This window comes from Poecilia mexicana, unplaced genomic scaffold, assembly GCF_051168715.1.
Source record: "Poecilia mexicana isolate PSO_F unplaced genomic scaffold, ASM5116871v1 scaffold_5, whole genome shotgun sequence".
NCBI classification, from domain to species: domain Eukaryota; kingdom Metazoa; phylum Chordata; class Actinopteri; order Cyprinodontiformes; family Poeciliidae; genus Poecilia; species Poecilia mexicana.
The window spans coordinates 30,591,316-30,602,679 of record NW_028263374.1 but is presented as its reverse complement, the minus strand read 5'-3'; positions in this window follow the sequence as shown (position 1 = coordinate 30,602,679).

Below are 11,364 nucleotides of genomic sequence, written 5' to 3'. Positions count from 1 at the left end.
GTGTTTGAGGGAATCGCAGCAGAGCAGCTGCTGTGGCTGGATGGGGCTGGATCCCGGGTCCAGGCTCCTACCGGGTCCAGGCTCCTACCGGGTCCAGGCTCCTACCGGGTCCAGGTTCCTCCCTGGTCCAGGCTCCTACCGGGTCCAGGTTCCTCCCTGGTCCAGGCTCCTCCCTGGTCCAGGCTCCTACCGGGTCCAGGCTCCTACCTGGTCCAGGCTCCTACCTGGTCCAGGCTCCTACCGGGTCCAGGCTCCTACCGGGTCCAGGCTCCTACCGGGTCCAGGCTCCTCCCGGGTCCAGGTTCCTCCCGGGTCCAGGCTCCTACCGGGTCCAGGCTCCTACCGGGTCCAGGTTCCTCCCTGGTCCAGGCTCCTACCGGGTCCAGGTTCCTCCCTGGTCCAGGCTCCTACCGGGTCCAGGTTCCTCCCTGGTCCAGGTTCCTCCCTGGTCCAGGCTCCTACCGGGTCCAGGTTCCTCCCTGGTCCAGGCTCCTACCGGGTCCAGGTTCCTCCCGGGTCCAGGCTAACTCAGAGCTACAGAGGCAAACTGTTGCAATGCATTATGGGTGATCCATTTACTCGCCGTTAGCTCGTGATGCCTCCTCTGCAGTCTGAAGCTCCATGATTGTGACGATTCATCGTTTAAGATCCAGGAACCAGAAGCAGATTTCTCTCCTCTTGGTTTCATTCTGATGGTTTTGGTTTCTGCAGATTATATGTAGATCTTTGGAATCTGCTGATCCGTTTGTTCCAGCTGAGGGAACCCGATGGCGCCGGTTAAAACCCGACTCCTCCAGGGTGGAAAGACATCAGCAATGAGCAGAGAAGCAACGGCTGCGGCTCATCAGAGTCGCTCTGCAGGTAAAGGATTTACAGGTAAAGACATCAGGAGCTTTGAGGTTCTGAACAGAATGAAAAATAAAACCTTGTCTACGTCAGATTCTACTGTTAAAAACTTTATAAGCTCTAAAATAATCCCAGATTAACCAGGCAGACGTCAGTTTCAGTTCCTCTCCAACCTTCAGAGTCGATAACGACTTCAAAGCCTCTTGGATCTGCAGAGGCTTTGAAACAAGCAGGAGGAAACAAGTTCTAACGTCCAAGAGCTGCTTGCATCAGCAGCACAGAGGCAGCCTGGACGGGAGAGGAAGAGGAGAGGAAGAGAGGAGGAAGAGGAGAGGAAGAAGAGGAGAGGAAGAGGAGAGGAAGAGGAAGAGAGGAGGAAGAGGAGAGGAAGAGGAGAGGAAGAGGAGAGGAGAGGAGGAAGAGGAGAGGAGGAAGAGGAGGAAGAGGAGAGGAGGAAGAGAGGAGGAGAGGAAGAGGAGGAAGAGGAGAGGAAGAGAGGAGGAGAGGAAGAGGAGAGGAAGAGAGGAGGAAGAGGAGAGGAAGAGAGGAGGAAGAGGAGAGGAAGAAGAGGAGAGGAAGAAGAGGAGAGGAAGAGAGGAGGAGAGGAAGAGAGGAGGAGAGGAAGAAGAGGAGAGGAAGAAGAGGAGAGGAAGAAGAGGAGAGGAAGAGAGGAGGAGAGGAAGAGGAGAGGAAGAGAGGAGGAAGAGGAGAGGAGGAAGAGGAGAGGAAGAGAGGAGGAGAGGAAGAGGAGAGGAAGAGAGGAGGAAGAGGAGAGGAAGAGAGGAGGAAGAGGAGAGGAGGAGGAAGAGAGGAGGAAGAGGAGAGGAAGAAGAGGAGAGGAAGAGAGGAGGAGAGGAAGAGGAGAGGAAGAGAGGAGGAAGAGGAGAGGAAGAGGAAGAGAGGAGGAAGAGGAGAGGAAGAAGAGGAGAGGAAGAAGAGGAGAGGAAGAGAGGAGGAAGAGGAGAGGAAGAAGAGGAGAGGAAGAGGAAGAGAGGAGGAAGAGGAGAGGAAGAGGAGAGGAAGAGAGGAGGAAGAGGAGAGGAAGAGGAGAGGAAGAGGAGAGGAAGAGGAGAGGGAGAGGAGAGGAAGAGGAAGAGAGGAGGAAGAGGAGAGGAAGAGAGGAGGAAGAGGAGAGGAAGAGGAGAGGAAGAGGAAGAGAGGAGGAAGAGGAGAGGAAGAGGAGAGGAAGAGAGGAGGAAGAGGAGAGGAAGAGGAGAGGAAGAGGAGAGGAAGAGGAAGAGAGGAGGAAGAGGAGAGGAAGAGAGGAGGAAGAGGAGAGGAAGAGGAGAGGAAGAGGAAGAGAGGAGGAAGAGGAGAGGAAGAGAGGAGGACCTGGTCCCGGTCCTGGTCCTGGTCCCTGTCCCGGTCCCTGTCCCGGTCCTGGTCCTGGTCCCTGTCCCGGTCCCGGTCCTGGTCCCTGTCCCGGTCCTGGTCCTGGTCCCTGTCCCTGTCCCTGTCCCTGTCCCGGTCCCTGTCCCGGTCCCTGTCCCGGTCCCTGTCCCGGTCCCTGTCCCGGTCCCGGTCCCGGTCCCTGTCCCCTGTCCCGGTCCCGGTCCTGGTCCTGGTCGGGTTGTTCCTGACTTTCAGGTTTTTAGAGGTTTTTTAAATCAACTTTCTATTGGTTTCCTGGTTTCCTCTTTATTATTAACAAAATATTCAAACTGGTCTTGTGTGTCAAAATGTTACAGGAAACGATTAAAATCACTGGAACAAAATTATTCTGACATTAATTTTCTGAGTAAATTAATGTCTCAGAAAATAGCGAGTATTTAGCTTACTCGCTACACATGTAGTTTGGAGAATAATTAATTGGTTAACTAAACTAAATATTAGTTTAGTTAACCAATATTAGTTAAATGTAAATATTTTGTTTTCAAATTAAATATTTAGCTTGAAACTGCAACATTTAAAGTTAATTAATAACATGGTAAAAATATCTGATACTGAATTTGCATATTAGCTTCATACTTAGCTCTGAGCTAGCTGAATATGCAACAAAACAATTAGCTAACTATTTAGCTTGATAGTTAAGTATCTAGTTTGAAGCTTTAACTTTTATCCATAAGATGTTACTTTGAAAAATAAAAACACATTTTTCTCTTGCCAGGCTAAAAAACAGAATTATTGCTGTTCATTTCTGACTGTTTAACCAAAAACAACCCACAGCCTTTCAGCAAAGTCTCGTTTCTTCCAGGAAATGTCAGGTCTGCCTGTTCCTGGACTGGGTTTGGTTGAGTTAAAATAAATATTTCAGATGGTTTGGGTGGCAGGTGAGGTTAGAGGTCAGAGGTCAGGGCATGCCAGCTACCAACATTCAAATCTGACCCGTGGAAAATGACAGGCTATATCAGAAACAAGTAAAAAATAAAGGAGCCGTTTTAACCTGGCAGGAAAACAAATCAGAACAACCTTTTAATGTTGGTGTATTTTATTCACATTGAAGCGTTCTGCGATAATTTAACAAACTGCAACTAAAGTCAAGGGTTCACAGGTTTGTAAGCTGAAAGGTGGTGGTGGAAAACACCTGATGGCGAGATGTTGGCTAACGGCTAAAATTAAACATTTTCTTTAATATTCAACAGAAGCTACAACGCTGCAGGAGCTCCAATATAACAACAATATTCATGATGTTTGTTTTCCTGTTCATTCAGCAGATTAAAGCAAACACAGTTGGACTGACTGGATGAGGAGTCATTAATAAAACACTTCATGAATATCATTGATACGCTCATGGAAACAAACTGATGATTCTGCAGAACTCACCTGGATGAGCCCAACTTCTCTTTATTCATCATCAGCTTCTTATTATTAAATGTATAAATAATCATTTGAGTCGGCTGTTTCATTGAATATTTCCATAATGTTAAAATATTTTTACAGTTCTGCTGGTTTCTGGTTCAGATAAAAATCAGGACTGGATTTTTAATGTTAGGATCGGGATTCAGGGAGTTAATGTCTGGGCTTTAAAGGAAAAGATTCGGTGAACGGGTGAATTTTGAACCAAGGTCCTGTTGCCATGGTGATGCAGTCGGACTGACTTTAACCCAGCTACAAGCTCCGCCTTCCCAACGGACAGGTTTTAAAACTGTGACTAATGAGGAGGAATTCAGGTCAGCATCACAGCATTTCTGTTCTGTTGCGTAATGGTAAAAACAGCAAAGACAGAGAAATCCTCACAGACTTCAAGCGGGGAAGCTAACTAGCATGTTGCGCAGCTGTTTCGCTGGGAGGAGGAGTTATTATGCTGCTGACTGAATCAGTTATATGTTTAAGTGTTTTAAAGGCTGCAGGGGGAAGTCACCGTTAATATCTTGCTAAACATTTTCCTTCACTGACTGAATGCAGGAGAAACGGAGGCTAATAGCATTTTGTAGCTAAGCTAACAGACAACCACACAGTTAAACATCACTGATTAAACAAACAGCCAGACTTACCATCAGTTACTGGTGGCTATCTGCTACAACAGCAAACCTCTGAAACGACATAAACAAGTGAAAGACCATAGACATAATATAAGCTTATATTATGTCTATGTGAAAGACGCCGGAGCTGCTTCTTCTGTTTTTACGGTGGTTGGAGAGCAACGTATTGATGTGCATTACCGCCATCTACTGGAGCGGCGTGTGGACCGGGATGCTGAATGCACATCACCCCCATCCACAACCAAAAAGAAAAAACAACAAAAAAGCAGTAAGCTAGCCACGTTTTTCCAAAATAAAAGGTCGTTTTAAGGACGTTAATTTCGTCCAATCAGGTGTGGCGCTTCAGAAACGCCTTCCTTTGGAAACGTGAAACTTTGACTTCAGACGACTTTTCACAATTTATGGCTGACCAGAAATACTAAATATGTCCCAAATATTAATGTAATATATCAGACAGACTGTGGAACGTCAACATTTATAAAACATGAGAATTAAACCAGAATATTGACGATACAGAGACAGCAATGGGCATGACACAGCGCCCCTAGAGGTGAGCACAGGAATCGTCCTAACATCCCAGCTCTGTTTTTCTGGAAGTTATTCTGATCAAATAAACTGAGCAGAATGTCGCGCAGTCCAAACTGCTCATGAGAAGCCAAACTGTTGGCTTTTAGACTTGTATTTATGACATTATTTGAGTAATTCTGCAGATTTGTGCTGCCAGAAGAGGGAAATCTGCACCCAGCGTGTTGGAGTTTCTCCATCCTTGGCGGGATCTGAGTGATCCTGCAGCATCAAACACTCAGACATGCCGTCCTGCCTGTAAACCCAGCAGCGGTGACTGATTACATCTCTTTCCCTGGAGGTTTGGATCACTTTGCTGCTCCTCACAGCAGCAAACATGGAGCTTCTCATCTCCTTCCCTTCATGCTGCTGCATTTTAATACGCTGGAAGTGCGAGGCGCTGCGCTCTGACCTCAGAATCTCTAAGCAGGGAATTGATTGATTATGCATCTGAAGTGCTCAAACCAGATCTGACCACATGCAGATCTGAAGCACTTCTCCTCTGACCGTCCGACCTTCACTGATAGGCATCTAAAGTGGCTGCAGACGAGGAATCAGGCCTGCAGCTCCATGCCAGGCTCCATTTCGCTTCCTTAAATCACGGCGGCGCTGCCAGTCAAAGTGCTCCGTTTGCCTCGTTAACATGGCCGCGTGGGGCTTTCATCTGCAGGAAGACAAGTCAGACATGAACGTGTCCTCCATGTGCAGCAGGCGTTACATCACAGAGCAGAGGGTCACGCTGCTGCTGAAGGTCAGAGTTCATTCCGGTTTGGGTTTGGTGATGCTGCTGAGGATCTGGATGCCTCTCAACATCATGTTGAACATTACATGTTCATGTTCATTTTATGTGACACTGTCCCTTTAAGGCCCGCCTTCTTTATCTGAACTTTTCACTCATTTCTGTTGTGATGTGGTTTTTACGGTGAAGAGCTTCGGTCACTTTAGCTGGTTGTTGTTAAGCTAAATCAATCAGTCAGGAGGACTTCCTGTGTTCTGTCCAATCAGAGAGCAGAGTGGACAGACGTTGACTCCGCTGGTCGTCCTCCAGCAGCTGGACTTTAATCCACTTTGTGGCCCACTGGTACCAGAAGAGCGGCAGCTGCTGCTGCCTCCACACTCAGAGCCGCTCAGACATGAACCCAGACCCTTCTCCAACAACTACTTAGTCAATTATCTGCTGCAGATCCCAGAGGACAGGAGAGAAAACAGTCAATCAAGTGAATGATCACATCTCTGAAGAGGAGTGGAGCAGAGGAGCGGAGGCAGACATTAGGAGGCCCCTGGGGCCGCGGCTGTTACAGACGAGTCAGAGACTCCCTGCTGACCGCCGCTGAGCAGCAGCGGCTGCAGGAGGGAAAAGCACTGCGGACTTTTAATCACGCTTTAATTTGCTTGGTGAAGATGAATCAGATAAAACATTATTGGAAAAGAGATTTTAATCCCAATCTGCACCGGATCAGGATCCAGGCAGGGCGGAGCCTCCGAGGAGTTCAAAGGATCTCCGCTTCGACTCCCAAAGCGAGAAAATCTGTGAACTAATTAAAACCCATCCAGGCGTTGGCAGCAGGGCCGATACGGATGTAGGAGTTTTATCAAGACGTGGTTCCATCTTCACAAAACTGTTTATTCCATCCTTCTTTATGTAACTGATGGTATCAGCCTTCAGGTTCTGGTTCTGCTCTGCATCCAGAACCAGAACCAAACATAGAGAAGCAACATTCAGCTTCATGCAGTTCCTTTAAGTCCAGACTGGGTGGAGCTGATCACAAACACCATAAGTGAAACATTAACGTAAACACATTTAATAACGAGGATTTTCATGGCACCTATCAGAATCTTTACTGGTTTCCTTAGTTACTGACTGGTTTCTTTTTTGACTTTTTATTTTGTGTTTTATGATGTAAAACTCTGAACTGCCTCGATGCTGGACGTGTGTCACAGTGATTAGATCCCTACAAACACAAACCCTGCTCCAACATTCCCCTCTGGAAAGTTCATCCTTAGGACAGAAATCATAAAGAAGTGTGATTTATATCACCAAACTGCAGACGGTAACTGTATTTTAAAATTTATTGGTATTTATTGATGTTTTTATCAAATAAACATAAACATTAGCAAAGCTATGTAAGGGCGGATTTTGGTTATTTCAATAATCATTAATTGGAATTTATTGTGTGACAACGTTAATCAAAATTCTTAGAATAAATTTATCACGATAAACGGTGCGATAAACGATACGATAAACGGTGCGATAAACGATACGATAAACGGTGCGATAAACGATACGATAAACGGTGCGATAAATGCTCTCCCCTGGTTTTCAGTGCAGTTTACTTCAAGACTTTGCTTCAGGACACTTTACAAAATCTAATTCCAATCCCAAACACTTTAATCCTGGTTATCAGAGGATTAATCTCAGTTAATTCTTCAAAATAGTTTTTAAAGTCTCTAAGGGCTGCATGGTGGCGCAGTTGGTAGAACTGTTGCATTGCAGCAAGAAGGTTCTGGGTTCAATTCCCGGCCCCGGGGTCTTTTTCAGAGGAGTTTGCATGTTTTCCCTGTGCATGCGTGGGCTCTCTCCAGCTTCCTCCCACCATCCAAAAACATGACTGTCAGGTTAATTGGTTTCTCTAAATTATCCCTAGGTGTGTGTGCATGGTTGTGTGTCTCTGTGTTGCCCTGCGACAGACTGGCTACCTGTCCAGGTGACCCCGCCTCTCGCCCGAAACGTTCACTGGAGAGGCACCAGCAACCCACTGACCCACAAGGGATGGATGGAAGTTTCTACTGAAACCCAGCAGAATGTTCACTCCTCCTGACCAGCAGGGGGCGACAGCAGACAGTCACTGACTTACAGCAACTGCTCAGACTGAGCATGCATGGAGCAACAATGGAGAGGAAAAACTCCTTTAACAGGAAGAACTTTCTATGTTAGAGAGAAGCAAAAGGTCGGCAGCAGAGATTTGATGATGGCAGCATCAAGTCAGCCAATCAGAATAATTCTGATGGTTCTGATCGAGTCAGAACCAGATATTTAAACTTTCCAGCAATTTGTTCTTTTCACCTCCATCAAGTTCAGCAGACCTGACAGCCGGGAGTCCTCCACACTTTCAAGTGTCTCTCTCACACACACACACACCCTGACCACCACGTCTCAGAATCTGGAGTGTAATCCAGACGTTTCCTCGGCTGGATTACGTGCCAGCAGCTGTGGAGGAAATGCTAACAGGAGGAAACCGTCGTCAGGACGCAGAAACATCCCAACAAAGAGCTGATACTGACGAGGAGCAGCTGGTCAGGGACAAACCGGATTAAAATGAGCAGAAATAAATCAGGAAGCATCAATTACACTGAAAAACAGGAGATTCCTCTGAAACCAGCGTATCAGCGTGTTCATGTGTTCATAAGGTAACTGATCGCTGCATGGAGACGCGCTGACAGCAGGATGACCTGATGAACAGACAGCAGATTCATGAAGCTGCAGCTTCTTTTAATAATCTAAAGCAAAGTCTGACAAACTTAGAAACATTTCACCAAAGTGGGCGGAGCCAGGAACCAGGAGGGGCGTGGCTATGTGGGGATGGGCGGAGCCTGTGCCCAGGACAGAGAACCGATATTAATTTATCTACTCTGTCGCAATAATTAAGGACTTTTCAGAATCGAGCGACTGTAATTCTGCTTTTTCTGTGTCCAGAGCGATCAGCGGCTTCTGTCATTAGCCCCGCCCACTTCCTGCGCTTTGCTGTCAGTCAAACGCTGTTCATCAATGCTTCCTTCTCCGGACTCACCACCAGGAGGCGTGGCTCTGAGTGACAGCTTGAAACCTGAACCAGGGCTTCAGCTAAAGCCTGGAACCAACAGGACGATTCAACTGCAGCAGTTCTGAAATGAAATGAAATGAAATGAAATTAAATGAAATTTTATTCGAACATGATACAAATATAAAAATAAAATAGTGCACAGTAACAAGAAGTGCATAAGAAAGAAGAGAAAATACAGATTTTTTTGTTTCAGTTAACATATCATGCTCAAAATGGGGTAGGAAGAAGTGAGAACTTATAAACTCCTACCCCCTAAACACTTGAAACTTTAGAGTCCTACTGTCATTAAAAAAATCAAAATCAAAGTGGCAGTGAGAAGTAACAGTTACTAATATTTACCTATACATTTTCCCATTTTATGCTGGTTTGTCTTTCTAAACCCTTACACCAAGTTATCTGCAATACACACCTTATTGCTTTCTGTCACCCATATGTGTATCTATTGAAAATTACCTCTTTGTACTTTCTTTTGAATTGTGTTAAACTATTGCTTTGTTTTAAATCTTCATGTAACTTGTTCCATAACTTTACACCTGTAATTGAAATACAGAAGCTTTTTCTTGTTGTTCTAAAATTGCGGATCTTGAAGTTTGAGTGACCCCTTAAGTTATACCCCCCTTCTCTTTCAGAAAACGTGCTCTGTATGTGCTCAGGTAACAACTTTTTAGATACTTTGAACATAAATTGAGCCATTTTAAATTCTACAAGCTCGTCAAATTTGAGAATTCTGGATTTTATGAAGAGCGGGTTTGTATGCTCATAATAACCGACATTATGGATGATTCTAATGGCTCGTTTCTGTAGGACGGTTACCGGATGTAAAGAGCTCTTGTAATTAACTCCCCACACTTCACAGCAATATGATAGATATGGTAAAATCAGAGAGTTATATAGAATATGAAGTGATTTAGCATTCAATACACGTCTAGCTCTAGCCAATATGGATATACTTCTACTGAGTTTACTCTGTAAATGTTTAATATGAGGTTTCCAACTGATTTTGTCATCTATTATTAGACCGAGGAACTTATTAGCAAAAACCCTTTGTAGAGTTACGTCCTCTATTTGAACTTGGATTTCAGTATTTTTGTAACAGTTCCCAAAGACCATGATTTTCGTCTTGTCCAAATTTAGGGATAATTTGTTATGGTCAAACCATATCTTTAACTTACTAATCTCTGAGGTAACTGTTGAGAGAAGATGCTCTAAATTGTCGCCAGAGGCTAGAATATTTGTGTCATCAGCGAATAAGATAAGTTTTAATACATTGGACACTTTACTGATATCATTTATATAAAGATTAAATAAAACTGGTCCCAATACTGATCCTTGTGGTACTCCACAGACAGTCTCCTGCCAATCAGATTCCACATCTCCCAATTTCACAAATTGTTTCCGGCTCTTTAAATAACTCCTCATCCAGTCAGAAACTACTCCCCTAATTCCATAGCGTTCTAATTTTTTAAGTAGGATTTCATGATTTATTGTATCAAAAGCTTTCTTTAGATCTATAAATATCCCTACTGCCAGTTTCTTACTATCTGTTGCGTTGGTTATTTCTTCTATTAAGTCAGTTACGGCCAGCGATGTTGACCGGTTTGCTCTGAATCCATATTGACTGCTAATAAGTAGCGAATGTTTTTCTATGAATTGTTCCAGTCTTTTCTTAAAGAGTTTTTCCAGGATTTTTGAAAATTGTGGGAGAAGAGAGACAGGCCTGTAGTTCCCAGTTCAACCTGAGGAGGGCAGCACTGAGCCGGTTTCAGGCAAAGTAACGCAAAAATAAACAAATGTACAAAATTGTCAAAATTTACAGAAACATAAAAATAGAATCCCAAACAATGCATTCAGACAGTTTAACAGTAAAACGTTGATTTGGGATATTTTTCTGTTTCTGTTGCAGAAAGTCTTTTCTGAGCAGAATGCTGCAGAAGCTACAGAAGCTACAGAAGCTGCAGAAGCTGCAGAAGCTACAGAAGCTGCAGAAGCTACAGAAGCTGCAGAAGCTGCAGAAGCTGCAGAAGCTACAGAAGCTGCAGAAGCTGCAGAAGCTACAGAAGCTGCAGAAGCTGCAGAAGCTGCAGAAGCTGCAGAAGCTGCAGAAGCTGCAGAAGCTGCAGAAGCTACAGAAGCTGCAGAAGCTACAGAAGCTGCAGAAGCTGCAGAAGCTACAGAAGCTGCAGAAGCTACAGAAGCTGCAGAAGCTGCAGAAGCTGCAGAAGCTACAGAAGCTACAGAAGCTGCAGAAGCTGCAGAAGCTGCAGAAGCTACAGAAGCTGCAGAAGCTACAGAAGCTGCAGAAGCTGCAGAAGCTGCAGAAGCTACAGAAGCTGCAGAAGCTACAGAAGCTGCAGAAGCTGCAGAAGCTACAGAAGCTGCAGAAGCTGCAGAAGCTACAGAAGCTGCAGAAGCTACAGAAGCTGCAGAAGCTGCAGAAGCTGCAGAAGCTGCAGACATGCAGGGAGGAGCTGCATGTTGACTCAGGCAGCTGCAGCTGAAGAAAATGCTCCTCCATGTTGCTCTACGTGGGTGGTGGCCCCCTGCTGCCCCCCTGGTGTTTCGGCCCCTGGGCTCCTCCTGCGTTTTCTGCCCAGCTGGAGGAAATGTGAGAATAATGTTGCGTCTGGACTCAGGTGTGTTTGTGGTTTGGCTGACGCAGCAGAATCTGCAGCTTCATGGTTTCCTCCTCTTGTGCTTTCAGGGGAAACTGA